This window comes from Neomonachus schauinslandi, chromosome 5 (assembly GCF_002201575.2).
Source record: "Neomonachus schauinslandi chromosome 5, ASM220157v2, whole genome shotgun sequence".
Taxonomy (NCBI): Eukaryota; Metazoa; Chordata; class Mammalia; order Carnivora; family Phocidae; genus Neomonachus; species Neomonachus schauinslandi.
The window spans coordinates 43,989,360-44,005,209 of record NC_058407.1 but is presented as its reverse complement, the minus strand read 5'-3'; positions in this window follow the sequence as shown (position 1 = coordinate 44,005,209).

The following is a 15,850-nucleotide window of genomic DNA, read 5'->3' as shown; positions in this document are numbered from 1 at the left end:
TCTCTAAATTCATGCAATGGAATGACTTAATGCAATTATTAATGGTTCCACTTTTGCTGACATTGCATTATGAATGCAACTTAAATCAGATATTTACAATGAGTTAAGATGAATTTTCAAACTATTATATTATCAAGTGAAAACCTAAAGTCACCAATGATCTTAAACTGATCCAATGTCTAGAAAATAGGATTTAAACTGTACTCCAAAACGAAAAAAAAAATATATATATAGCCTATTAATTCACTCTCCCTCTTGAATTCAGTGCTGTAAATAGGTTTCTCAGGTCAGTAGAGAGGATAACAGGTTTTTGAAAGATCACCTCTCAATGGAGAAATGTTTAAGACACTCTGCTACCTGGTTTGCCTCAAGATATCAATCCCCATAAGTTGCAAGAAACTAATCAAAAAAGTCTAAAAGCATTAGTGCCAAACATCTGGACTGATTTTTAAAATCTAAAAGAATGTAAAGCCCCTAATATTTCTTGTTAACATAGGCATTAATGAGACAATGGAGAATACGTGTTTGAGTACAAAGAAAAAAATAAATTAATATGGATATTATTTTGTTTTGTGATTTCAACATTTCTACATAAAACTTCCTTGAAAATTATGAATGGTCCTGCTGCCTGACTGCCAAAAATAAACAGATTGTCATGTAATTTTATAAGTTTGTTTTTAGAGGATGAAGTGATGGTCTCATATAAATTCTCAGTGTCCTTCTGGCTAGCTTAGAGAAGATGGAATAGAAGGTAAACTGCCCTTAATAAAAAAAGTTTGGGGGTGCCTGGGTGGCACAGTCGGTTAAGTGTCTGACTCTTGGTTTCTGCTCAGGTTGTAATCTCATGGGTGGTGAGATCGAGCCCTGCTTTGGGCTCCACACTCACAGTAGAGTCTGCTTCAGTTTCTCTCTTCCTCTCCCTGTGCTCTTCCCCAACAGGCTCTCTCTCTCTCTCTCTCTCTTTCTAAAATAAATAAATAAATCTTAAAAAGAAAGTCAATACAGTATTTTTTTACTGCTTCTAAGGAACTGTTAATCTATCTCAAAATTACTCATTTTATTTTACATTAAGTGTAGAAGATAAGCATTTCCAGAATATCTCAGGGATTTGGTCAGTAGAATGAAATAAACAGTTGTAGAAGTGCCATCACATTAGCAAAATTACAGAGAGCTACAAATTTAAAGACATAAGTTTTAGGAATATTTCTGCCATTGAGTAGCTGGTCCACTTGGTTAAGTCAATTAATCAACATTTTCACCAGATTTCTCTGAAGGAAAATTACTGCTTTAATATATAATTCCATGAGATATTATATTTACCAGAGTTTCATTTTAAAAACCACATGCATATACATAAGCTTTCTAGATTAGTGTTATGCCCACATGCCAGTAAATTATGTCTTTTGCAAGCTTCCTTGAATTTTTTGGTTGGACACTTGCAGAAAGACGATTTAATGTCATAATGATTTGGAGATAAATCGTGATGGCTGCATTGAAAAATGAAAATACTGAGATATGAGTATTGGTCTCATGATGTGTGTATGTGTTAGAGTGAAGAATGAGTTAAACTTTGATATTAGCTAGCAAAGTATCATCTAGAATAATTTAAAATATATCACCCCCAAGATGATCTTTGGAAGATCTAGTTGCTACACAATGAAAAGAAGCAGGGCGGATTACAACAGGATTGATTTGTTATGTCTGTATTTGGTAGCCTCTGTATTTTATGTTTTCTGTAAATATGCATAAAACTAATAATTTCAGAACTTTACTTTTATTTTTTATTTTACAGACAGAAGACATGGTGTTTCTTCATGTCCACTTGAAGAAAAAGAGGAATAACTTAATTGTGTTATCTGCCATTAAGAACAACACTTAAAATTTTCAGGCCAAGTTTACATGTGTCTAATTGTCTGACTCTCTGCTACTTAATATACCTTCCCCAATAGGATAAATAATTAATGAGCTAAGGAGAAGAAAAGCATAAACTTTATAGTACAATTGTATTATTTGTAAGATATCATAGTCATATAAATATTTTAAAAATTAATGCTTGAATAACCATACCATGTAATAATGCATACCGCAGAGCACGTGTGTCTGCCCATAAAGATATTGCAAAATATCTAATTATCCAGAATTATACACAGAAATGTATTTGATATTAAAACTATAACTCTAACAGAGCATGTTTTATGCTGAACTTGTTGTATAGCTCATTCACAGTATACCGTGAACCTGCTGAGGTGTAGGGCTCAGTTTTAATTATTTGTTTATTATTTTATATCCCAAGCTGTGGACACTATACCTGATACATAAATGATTGAGTTACTCTTGCGTTTCAGGCACTCTTTTAGGTACTAAGCATATGAAGGTAAGCAGAAAAGACAAAACTAGTACCAGTTCACTCTTGTAGCTTACCATCTAGTCAGGGAAATATGCAACAATTAAGCACTCAAACAAAGGTTAACCTGTGGTCATGACCGATGTTATGACTGCCAACTTTTTCCTGTAATAGAAGAATTTAACCTGATCGTTAAGGTAACCAAAACTTTTCCTGCGGTAGTATTGATTGACCTGAAATCTGAAGGGACCAGAGGGAAGATGACATTTTAATCAGAAGAGTCAGCTTGTTCCCTTCCTCCTGTGTCCGGAAGAGTTTGTTTGGCACAAGAGATTGAAAGAAGTCAGATTTCATTAGAAAGTAGAGACAAAAAAAAAAAACAAACTAAACTTTAAGCATCCATACGATTTTCAATTTAAAGCAATGCCTAAAGGAATTTGAAAATTCGATTACCAAAAAGATCGTCCAAAATTGTGGCTCCTCTTCTGTTGGGAAATAGTCTAATATGCAAGAGCAGTGGTTCTCAATATGTGACCCTCAGACCAGTAGCATTAGCATCGTTTGTGAGCTTGTTAGAAGTGCAAATTCTCAGGCACCATCTCAGACCTACAGAATCAGAAATTCTGGGTGAGGGGCCAAGCAAACTGAATTTCAACAAGCCCTCCATATTGATGCATGTTAAAGTATGAGAGCAATTGGGAATCACTGATCTAGATTACTTTAACAGGGAAGAGGTTGATGTATCTAGATATATGAAACTATTATGAGTGGTCACAAATTATAGAGGAGGAAGAGAAAGACTGATGGACAGAAACTGACTCCTGGCTGGGAAAAATAACGAAGAATATAAGGATATGTAGTTTGCTGGCATTAATGCTGCATGAGATGAAAATAAAATTACTTTCCAGACAAATGTTAGATTTTTCACAGGATGCAGGTCTACAAACACCTGGGGAGTGTTTAAAAAATACAAATGTCTAGACTTCACCAGCATTTTGCCCTCCAGAGTTTATTTTGTAAAAGCTTCCAAGGTTGAGCAACTTAGCTTTAGTATGACTAATCCTGCAATACACAATCTATCCACGTGATGGCAGCAGTGTACCAGAATCCAATGATATCCTGGGAGGAAGAATTTAATTTTTTTTTTTCATTCAAGTAACTCTGCTGTTTATTCTGGTTTGGGATTACTGCTTATTCTAACATTTCGGTAATTTGCAAGTTGATAAAAATTAGAAATTTCAGCAATTCTTTTTCTGGTTTATTTTTGTTTCTCCAAAACAGTTATTGAAACAGCTATACCTGTAGTAACTGGATAATTCATAAGACTAAAATATAATAAACTTGTGATAAACTTTATAAACACCAAAAAAAAATCTTACATTTTTTTATTAGTTTATTTCCCAATATATTAGCCTTTTCACCATTCTAGACTCTGTTACTACAGTTTTAGGTATGGTATTATTGTCAGATTTGCAATTATAATCATCCACAAGTCTTCACATTTTGACCCGAATCCATTGATCTCTTTAATTTTAAAAGCAGAATGGAATTTTCTATAGTTGCTACCATCTTTTCAGTTGATACCCACAGGACATGGATGTGTGCTTCAGCAGAACAGTTTTGGCACAATCTTGTAGCATCTCACTCTGTATATTACCTTATGAATAAATACATGCAGCATACAACAAGTATGAAAACCATGGAGAGGGGGGTCTGATGAACTTCGGGTGATTAATTAAGCTACACAGCATTTCCCTAGGCTATAGCTATATAATTACTTTACATTTTTAGTGATTCTATTTGAAGGTGATTTTTTTTCATCCTCTTATAGATACAAAATAATAATTAATGAAAAGAAATATATAAAATTCTGGTATAGAGATGAAATGGTGGTTATGAAATTAGCTAACCCTAAAATTCCACCCCCCCAACCTTTGGTGACAACCCAGTCACTGAAAACAAAGAAGTTCGCACTGTTACCTCTGTGTGCGAGAGAAGGCTTTGATCAATGTTTTACAATGTGTCATTATCAGGTAACACATTCTTCACAGTAGGTAATTAGCAAGTGATAATGAGAATCAAGACCAATATTTCACATAGGCCCCTAAAAGCTATACTTCCACAGGAAGAAAGAGCTGAGAAATTGAGTTACAAAATGGTTTTCCACATACTGCTTCACTAAGTGGAAAAGCAAATTCTTTTTAAAATCAGAAAGCTGGACAAATGTTAAGAAATCAGAATCTGGGGGCGCCTGGGTGGCTCAGTCGTTAAGCGTCTGCCTTTGGCTCGGGTCATGATCCCAGGGTCCTGGGATCGAGCGCCGCATCGGGCTCCCTGCTCAGCCAGGAGCCTGCTTCTCCCTCTCCCACTCACCCCTGCTTGTGTTTCCTCTCTAGCTGTCTTTCTCTCTCTGTCAAATAAATAAAATCTTTAAAAAAAAAAATCAGAATCTGCAAGCAATCAGTAACACTATCAATCATTAACTGTGGATTACCTATTGCATGTGTGTGTGTTGGTTGAACTAATTTTTAAAGTAACATGGACTATTGTTACATATCACTGACCCTGAACAAATATTTTGGCTCATTTATAATCAACAACGGAAGTTAAAAGTTATTGAAAATTGAGCATCAGCTGAATCTTGGGAACAATATCTGATATAATATATGACATGATGTGTGTTAAGATCTGCCATTTTAGGATCTTCATCATCGGATTACCAGACTGGATTACCAGATTGGAATTGTCCAATTAAGATCACTCTTGGAATTAAAACAGGGAGGAAGTATAACATGGTGGTTATATCCTAAAGCTCTGGAATCAGAAGTTTCTGGTTTTCATTGAGTCCTATATGCTCAAACTGGGTGACTTTTGACAACTTCTTTAAACTTTCTGAGCCTCTGTTGTTTCTGCTGTATCACTAATGGAGTGAATAAAAATGAATCTTTCATATGGAGGTGTGAGAAATCCAGGTGAGCATAAAGGTTAAGTCCTTAGTAGAGTGCTTAGTAGAGTGAGGGCTCCATAAATTTTAGTTATTATTATTGTTACTATTCTATTATTATCATAGTGTGTCTAGCACAGCTCTGGTAACATTTACCTAGGTACTGCCCACAAAGCGGTGGAATATTAAGCTGTTATCAACCACTAAAAAGACCTGAAATATGATATCAAATTAGTTGGCTTTCATCTAACTTGGAAAAATATTTTCAGGAAATGGAATACAGGGCAGGCTGGTTTTGATAAAGCGTGGTGGTAGTAAAAAGAGATTGAGGAAGAGCTTCAGTGCATACAAGAACTGTCGCTTCAAGAAGACAAGCTTAGATGAATCCTGAGAATTAAGCACCTCATTCATTATTGCATGATAACGTTGGACTGTCAGTAACATAATGAATCAGAAGAAGAATGCAATGTTTTCTTAAACATAGAGTGAATAATGTAGGGAGAAAACTTGAAATCATGCAGGAGGAAAACTTTGGTAATTAAATTAATACTAATTGAGTGATAAGCATTTGCCAGGGACTATTAAATAACATTGTTGCTTAGAGCTTTGATGCATCCATTAAAGACAACAATCCCAATTTAACTTCTAGAGCAATTTAAAAATGTGCAAATATACATCGAATTGGTGTATATATCATGAGATATACATATATATTTGAGTTATGGTATAGTATTCATATATGGCATTTGTGTCTATTTCTTGCAGGATTACACAGATTATTTCATCACACAACAGCTTGCCTTTTCTCCCCAACATTTTAAAAGCCTATTAATAAAACTATTTCCTTCTAGACAACTCTTATTACTTTAGCTACAATAGATTATGATATACCCAATGAATTTCTAAATAAGATAAAGCAAAGTGACCTTCCAGAAGTTTCCATAGCAAATCTGTGAAAGTTATAGCTCTATATTTCCCTCAATTGACCCACTATAATAATAATAATAAAAGAAATAATTACCTTTTATAACCACTCCAAGATTGCTCACTATGACTCTACAATTGTTACACTAACAGGCTACTGAGAAAATGCCAAAGGCATTCACAGAAATCCAGAGTTCATCAAAAGGTTCAGCTTTATTAGTCTTTGCTGTTGAGTAAAATGATGCTTAATGAGAGGGGAAACAGGACAGAGGAGAAAGGTAGGAAGGCAGTGCTATGTTTTGGGTAACTATGGGAACAGTTGCTAGGAAGCATACACATCTGTAATTTTTTCCCTGGACCCACTCCCCCAGCCCCTAACCTTTCCCCACTTCTGGGATTTATATGGCCATTAATATATTGCTGCAATTGGTCAGTGAACATTGTAGAGTATGTGGGCTAATGATGGCTGATCTTACACTATCTTTGATTCTGAAAACCAGCACATACCGTTATGATGAGACAGAACTGCTAATGAGAGAAGTAGATGCTAATGTCTAGTGAGAAGATTGCTTTCCTGTGTTGAATTAACTATTTCTATTGCTTTGCATAATCCTTTGACATGACAGACTATGAAACTTTTTGGAAAAAGATGGCAAATGTCTTTACACCTAGCACCATGTCATCTTTTTTTTGTAATCTGGAGAATACAAGTTAAATTTATTTTTAAGAATAGTGGAAATCTATCCCAACAAATCGTTACGAATTGTACAATGTTTGATGTTACTCTTTGTGACAGGTTGCTTTTGTGTTTGTCCATTTAAAAGATGCCTTTGCAAAGGGAAACATACTCTGACAATTTTACAGGCCAATAAACAAATCTATATTATTAATTACCACTGTCAGAAAGTGTCTTGATATTTGATTACTGGCAATGGTTCTTGCTGAACAGATTCTTGGTAATGAGATCCTTGATTCTCTGAAAAGGTAGTCTGACAGATTAACCAACCTATGATTTATCCAATCAAGGACTCTCTCAGGAAGATTTGAGTGTTTCCCTCCCTTTCAATCATAATAATGAGACTAGCCAGCCCAAGAGCAAGATAGGCATTTTTTTCCTATGAACTCTTAAAAGAAGAATCAAGCCCTACTCACTAGTTCTCATTATTACACTGAAATATTTTTCTAGAAACATGAAATTGTGAAAAAAAAATATTGGTTTTAGGAAATTCAACAAATGTCTAGTAATTGTTAGCATTATCCTTTCTGAAAATAGAAAGAGTTAGTTAAGAAATTATATTAGTTTTCTATTGCTGCTGTAATCAAATTACCACAGACTTAGTGGCTTACAGCAACCCGTATATTTATTATCTTACAGTTCTGGAGGTCAGAAATCTGAATCGGCCTCTCTGAGATAAAATCAAGGTGTAAGCAGGACTGTGTGCCTTCTAGAGGCTCTAGGGGAGAATCAGTTTCCTAGACTCTTTTCCACCTTCTAGAGGCTACTGCATTCCTTGGCTAGTGGTCTTTTTTCCAACTTCAAAGCCAGCAAAGGCCAGTTGAGTCCTTTTCATGCTGTATCACTAAGACACTGACTCTCCTTTCTCTCTCTTTCACTTAAAAGGATCCATGTAATTAGATTGGGCACAGCTAGATAATCAAGGATAATCTCTCAATGTCAAGTTCAGCTGAATAACAACCTTATTTCCATCAGCAACCTTAATTTCCCTTTGTCGTGTACCATAACATAGTCCTAGGATTAGGACATGGACATATTTGAGGAGACATTATTCTGCCTAAATCAGAATATAAGCCAATTTATACCTAAGGGTTTTGGAAGTACAATGTTGGGAGTCTGGTAATTTACTATTTTATGATCTTATAGCTTGTGTCAGTTCAAAAATATTTACCACTTAACTAATCTCTACCCAAATATTAGATTCCCAAAACCCTTTGAGATAAGAGAAAACCTATGGGAAAATAAATTTCATGGAGAAAATTAATAGGCCTTCAATAAATATGTATAATATATATATATAAATTTGTATAAATATATATTTTAATATTCACAAAACAAAATACATCAAGATAACCAAAGAACAACCACTTATACTGTATATATATAAATTGGTGTAATATGCTTCTGGATACTAAAATTCAAATTTTGCCATATTTTAACATTTCAGAACTAGGGATTGATTTTTCCATTGCTGTTGCTCAAGTGGCAGTTATGAAGCATTTCTTGTGCCTGCACACTGCATCAAAGTTTGCAGAAGGAATGTAATTAGCTTGGAAGAAAGTCCAGAGACACAGAAGGACTCTTTTAAGAAATGCTGCGGTACTGAAACTCCCCAGTACTGAAACTCCCACTGGCAGAAAGGATGTGTAGAAACACACACACAAACACTGTACATAGAAGAGTTTCAGAAGAGTTGAATACTGCATGTGAAAGTGTTTTAATAGCACCTTAACCAGTATATTCACTTATATATGTATTTAAAAGTTTTCTTTTTTTAGTAATCTCTACACCAAACATGGGGCTTGAACTCATGACCCCAAGATCAAGAGCATCATGCTCTTCTGAGTCAGCCAGAGGTCCCTCATTTATATATTTTTAATGTAAACAAAAGCATAACATTTTATGTCTAAAGAATCTCAATAAATATAAAAAAGTATGAGTGATAAGAAAATGTAACACAGTTTCACTAGCAGTATATTTTCTTTCCTAGTGTGACATAAATAGTAGTTTTTTTTTAACATTTTTAAAAATTTTATTATGTTATGTTAATCACCATACATTACTTTATTAGTTTTTGATGTAGTGTTCCATGATTCATTGTTTGCATATAATACCCAGTGCTCCATTCAATATGTGCCCTCTTTAATACCCATCACCAGGCTAACCCATCCCTCCACCCCCTCCCCTCTAGAACTCTCAGTTATAAATAGTATTTCTTATCACTAATGGCATTTGAACTTCAATAGAACAGTGTGTGCTCTTTGTTTATCTACTATTCTTGCTTCTGGGAAACCTATCACCCCAACATCATGTGGGAAGGTCACTTATACAACCCCATATTTACTACAAGGGTGAGTGTTGAACCAAGCAAGTCAGTCAGAATGCTACCATCCCTTCGCCCTTGGGGATGTCATTCGTGGATCTCCCATCCTCAACACAAAGGTGAGTAGTGATTCAAGTCAGCTGCTTAGAATATTTAAATCCCTGATCATGACTTGTTCTAGATAAGCTGGAAAAAGAATTGGGGTCAACCAGAGTCTTTCCTAAGATATAATATATTGGTCTTAGAAGAGTTTATTCTACTGGAATCAGGAGCAGCTTGAATAATTTTTGCTGGAACTGAATAAGACTATCTTCTTTGAACATATGGAGGCAGATAATGAGAATAAGAGGTCAAGAAATGTATACAAAGGCATATATGGGAAATGGAGAAACATAAGAGTTCATATGAGGTCCAGCTGGATCTAGCCATGCCTGAAGAAGTAATGATTGTGATGTCCCTGGCTGATTTCGTGTTTAATATTAAAACATAAGTTACAGTACTTTTGTTGAATTAAACAATTATTTCAGTATTTGAGTTGAGATTGTATCAAATTATAGCTAAATTCAGGTTGATTGATTTTTTTATAATATTCCTTCTCTTGTTCATAAATGCAGTATTTAAATTTCCTTCTTTGTTTCTATTTGCTGTAAGGCTTCATAAGGAATTTTCCTCCTAACTTGACCTATAATCCTCCCAACTTGAAAATACATAAATAGGTATTCAAATTCACACATATTTAAAGTAAAAAAAGGAATCAGAAAAATCTCATGCTTAAAAAGCAAAAAAAAAAAAAACGATACCACATGCATTACAAATCCAGGCATATAATTTAACTTATTTTTATTAACGGCCTAACATACTTCTCTAATACATTTCCCTTACATATTTTGGACAAGTATTTTTTGATCACCTATTCATAGGATAAGAATTTTGCAATTTTTTTAGAGGGAGGAAATATGAATTGGTGTTTCTTTACCATGGTTGATTTAAATTAATTTTTATTGTCAATCGTCTAAACAAGAAGTATATGTGAACCAAATTCTTCTCTTACAATTTTACAAGTTTAATAATTGAAAGAAATTTCCATAGATTAGCTTTTGGCTCCAAACATTTCAAATCTTCTTTCTCCTCCACTAAACTATGTATTTCCAGGACTAAGTGCCATGAAGGTAGGAGTTTTTCTGGAAGCCATTCTTACACCAGAGCTGCTGAGAGTAACTTAAATTGACAGGGAAATAGCTGCAATTCATATCAGTAGATCCTAATAAACCAAACACAGTGTGTCCCCAAGCCTGCTGTCCCTAAGCCAAATCCAAATGCTCATTCCAGCATTACCAGTCAGAATGGGTAGGGTGGTAGAGGGAAGTAGGATTCATCACTGAGATACCGTCCTCAACCAACTGAGTAAAAATATCTTACTTTTACAAACTAAACAAAAATATAAAACTACATGAACACATTGCTGAGGTCCCTCCTATGACTGAACCGAGACCATACAAGTGAGAGTCCTCAAATTCAATCTTCATGACCTTCCTAGTAAAATTATCTCTAGGTCTTGCATAATAATTTTTAAGTATCCCAAGTTTCCATTTAAAATGGTTTTGTATGTACAGCCATTTACATTAATTTATAAGAAACAATCTCACTGTCTATAATATTAATAGATATGGTAGAATCATATTCTTGGGATGATTCTCACTGGGTGGTGGCATATTCCTCCACTGCACCTCTCTCTTCACAGTAGTTGCCTCAGACCATCGTCACATCTCTGTCACTGTGAACTTTTCCTCAGATTGTTGGTGTTCCACAGGCCAGACCAGAGGGGCAGCTTCAACTGTGATCTTCTGGCTCTTTATTTCAGCATTTTCTCTTTTGTCTTAAGTCCATAAAATTCCTATTATTGGGGTAATTATCACTGTATAATTATACTTATTCTACTTTTTCCTTGTTTCCTTCCAAAGATGCACAGCGATAAATGATGAACTAAAGTTATTTCTCCTATCTCTGAGATAGTTTGGTGGGAGAGAGGAGCTCTACTTTAGCAGATTTTTCCAGCACTAGTCCAACACCCTGGGATGCCTACTGAACTGTTTAGTCTGCTTCTCTCCAAACTTGAGAGCTATATTGAACACTGTTAGTGCCTGCCTAGATCCTCTTGGATCCTTTTTATAGGTTCTGTGCATGCATCCTCAGTCTCTTTGCGCTTTGCTTCCAGTGGCTTTGTAAAGGGTTATGATGTTTTTCTGCAGAACTCACAGGATCAGTAGCTATCTCTTTGGAAAGACTAAAAGCTTCAACTCCTAGACTAAAGCACCCATTTTTTTCCTTGTTAAACCCCAAATCATAGAATGTATTTTTTCAGACTTGCTCACTCTTAGCCTATTTCTGAGAATGGATATTCTTATCTCACACACATTCTTGTTTCCATGTTTCTTTGTCTTGAGACCAACATAATTCCTGAAATATATTAAAAGTATGCTAATGGTCAGGTCACACCCACTGAATTCTTCTCCTTTTCTTTTTTCTATTTTCTGGTCCTCTTATTTTGGGGCCTTTGATAGATCGGAAGACTACCCTTGGAGATACCCAGAAAGATACAAATGTCTGAAAATTTCTTTATATCCCTTGAGGTAGATTATAGCTAGTGCTTGACTGGTGCAGGAGTATGGATGCTCAATTCTATGTCTCAAGGGTGGGCTGACAGAGGTACAATTTACACCTCAGTCTCCCCTGCTGAGAAGAGACTGAATTACAGATGATTAGAACTGGAATCATCTGGAATCTCCCTCTTGCTTGGCTCCTACTTCTATGTCTTACCTTCCCCACTCTTTTACTGGTTTTTCCCGAGAGAGATTTCCTTAATAAATCACTTGCACATTAATTTCCATCTTATAGTATGTTTTTAGGGATCTTGAACTAAGACAGTGGTATTTTTGAAAATCTACTAGCATTCTGCCCTTAACTAACAACAGAATTTACTGTTTCTTTCCATTCAATGGCTGCAATTTTTCAAAATTTTTGTCCTGAGGTTCAATCTGCTTCCTTGTTTGTTGTTATGGACAATACACACACACACACACACAGAGCAATTACTCCAAAGCCAGGGCAGAAAAAGCTGAACATACGGGTATGGATTATCTCTGCTTATTTTCCTATTGTTAATTCAATTTTGGGCACAGTGACTTGCAATATTATGGGTACTCAAGAAATGTTAGGAATCAATGAATGAAATCTTTTTATATTATTCACTGGGAGAATGTAAATATAGCTACAAAGTGAGAGCAGTCTTTACTGGGAGATTTTCTTTTTTCTCTAACTCATTTGTCTATTGCAGACAAGCAGATGGGTTATATGATGTATACCTCTCAAGTCACAAAATAAAAGGGCTAATTGGCTTGTGGACATTTGATTTTCTTCCCATTCTAGGCTGCTAATTGAAAAATCAACAGCATCACCAATAGCTGACTTGGTTGAGTAGTTTAGCTAGCTGAAATTGGCACCGTGGTCCACTATCCTGTTACCAGAAAAAAAAAAAAAAAGCCTAAATGCAATCAGCTCTATACCATGTTGTAGAAATTTTCTCTATGACATATATATGTTTATCCTATTTAAAAAACCCTTAGGTTTAGTATTTTTTAAAGTGAGTGGTTGAAAAATGACAAGTGGAAAAGAAAGGTTGAAAGAGAAACATCTGAAGCGCACTTTATTTTGTAGTGACATCTAGTAAAATAGTATTTATTTATTTTGAGTATTTACTATTCAGAGAAAAACAGATTTGCTAGGAAAGTGGGAGAAGATACAACAAAAAATGTTCATGCTTTCTTCTTAGGAGGAACTTGAACTCCAATTAAGTGGTTCTCAAATTTTTTTTTCCTCTTCCTCTCTGATACCTATCTTCAGATGCATCATATTCTAATAAGCAGACACAAATTTGGAGTGTCATTCTCTCTGTTTCTTCAACCATTTAATCCACATCTAATTTTAATAAACATAAAAATATCTTCCCCCCATTTTTGATATGGCTTGCCCTCCAACTTCCTCCACAACTTTAAAGAAAATCACTGTTCTAATTTTTTCAGCATTATTTTCCATTTTCACACACACAAAAAAACTTTTCATTAAACTCTAGAAAATTTAAAGATCGTTCTGTCTTCAGAAGAAAATTCAATGCTTGTTCTTCAGAAGGGGACAATTGAAGGTTCTCACCAGTTTTGTATCGAGGATACTGATAATTAAAATAGGAGGGATGCCCATATATTTTTCCTTGCTTTTTATAAAACAATCTCTATTGTGATGGCTAAAATTTTAAAAGTAAATTAATCATTACTTTCTCAAATTGTGACTAAAAATCTACTGAAGAAAAATAATGTTGCTGAGAGCAATGTGCTGAGAGCACTGTTCTATAAAAAGGACTGGGCCAATTGTTGCTCAATATCATTAGTCATCAGAGAAATGCAAAAGAAATTCAAAATAAAATGCCACTACAAATCTGATGGAATGACTAGAATTAAAATATTGTCAGTGCCAAGTGTTGGCAAGAATGTGGAACAACAAAACTCATACGTTTCTGGGAGCAGTGTAAAATGGTAAAACCACTATAAAAAACTGTCAAAATCTTACAAAGTCAAACCTTATGGTTCAGCAATTCTATTCCCAGATATTTGCACAAATAAATAAAAATATTGTTCAAAAAAGTCTTTCACAACAATGTACATAGAAGCCTTACTCATAATAGCTCAAATTAGAAACAATCTGAATGTCTATTAACAGGAGATGAGAAGCATCAGTAGGTCAAAACTACTGATACAAAATCCAACGAGGCTGATGGATCTCAAAACACATGATTAGTGAAAGAAGATTGATGAGAAAGCATACATACTGAATGATTTCACTTATATGAAGTTCTAGAATAATTAAGACTAATGGACGATGATAATCAGAACACTTGTTACTTTGGGGGAGATATTTACTGGAAATAGTCATTAGGAAACCTTTAGGGAGGATAAAAAAGTCCTAGTATCTTGAGCCAGATAATGGTTACATCAATGTATAAATTTGTCAAAAGTCATAAAATTACACACTTAAGATATTTTTATGTATGTAAATATACTTTAATATTTTTAAAAAAGTAATGGAGATTAAAAAAAGAAGAATTAAAATAACTGTGTGCAGGTGCTGTGCTAGGCATTTTATATGTGTTAACAATTTCATCCTTATAACAGTGCAGTGAACTATATGTTTTATCTAATATATAAAGGTATCATATATCAGGTGCATTAATTTATTTGACCAATAAAGCAAATGGAAAAGTCAGTATTCAATCTGAACTTATGATTTTTAAAGTGATTGCTTTTTCCATTATAATCATGGACTAATTAAGTCTTGTATTAAAGTAAAACTGCAAATAGGTTAAAAAGAATATGAAGAGATTGTAAAAGACAAAAATATGAATAAACACAGAGGACAAGCTAAAAACAAGTATTGAGAAAATGGAAAATATACAATCGACAAAAAACCTATTAAAAAAGGAAATTCACTGTTGTTTTTGAGAGACTGAACTACAAAAAAATAAAACTTACAACATCAAAGCAAATGCAGAACACTGGAAAGAAAATACCAAAAAGGAAGATACAAGAGCAGTGTGATTAAGCACAGGAATCTCAGCACGGTCTGCAACTCACTTTTTGTGATTTTTGATAAGTCATTTAACCTTTGCCTTATTTTTTTCCCCACATATAAAAGTAGAAATTCTAATAATGACTTTCCTTATAAGACTGTGGGGAGGATAAATTAGGTAATGTTCTCAGGAGCTTTGAAGATTAAAAGCCTCAAATAAGTGCTAGTATAAAATATAAAACCAAAGAGACATAATCAGAAAATACACAAGTCAGAGAGATGAAAGGAGAAAAATAAGCTTACGAAAGAGATGTAAGTTAAAGTTTGGAAAGATATGGAAGCAGGGGGATGCAGGATTTACAAGTTTGGAAAAATTTAACTCTAAACAAACACATACATGAAATCAAATATATTTAAAATGATGCTGATATGTATTAATTAAGAATATGATATTCTGAAAATATATATCGATGTTATTTGTGCTGCGATAGAAACTGTTAATATTTTCTTTGCAAGGTCACAAGATGTGCTATATTTATCATATCTATCACTTCCAAAGCTGTGTCCTTCATTCCTGTCAAATCTGCTGTTAGGTGTCACACGCCTATTCCGTGTAAAACCTTTGTTCCCAGATTCTACTTATCCCTACATCTACTCTAAATATGTGAGATTCACAAAGTCAACCCAAAATAAGATGGATGGGACTCAGTGACCACAAAGGGCTCCAGTGAACTGTGAAACAGGGAAATGAGCCAGTCACCAGAAAGAAAAGATTGGATGGAGTAAGAAACTCTAAAACTAGTTGCTGTGGTGAGCTTTCCTCTATAATCTCCTAAAACCAAATGAGAATTTCAAGGAGAGAAAAATATCATGACTTAATCAGATGGTAGGTTTTTTAAAAAAAAGTTTTGGGTTTTGCATGAAGAGTTTAGTTTAAATATGCGCTTGGAATAGCACTAGAAT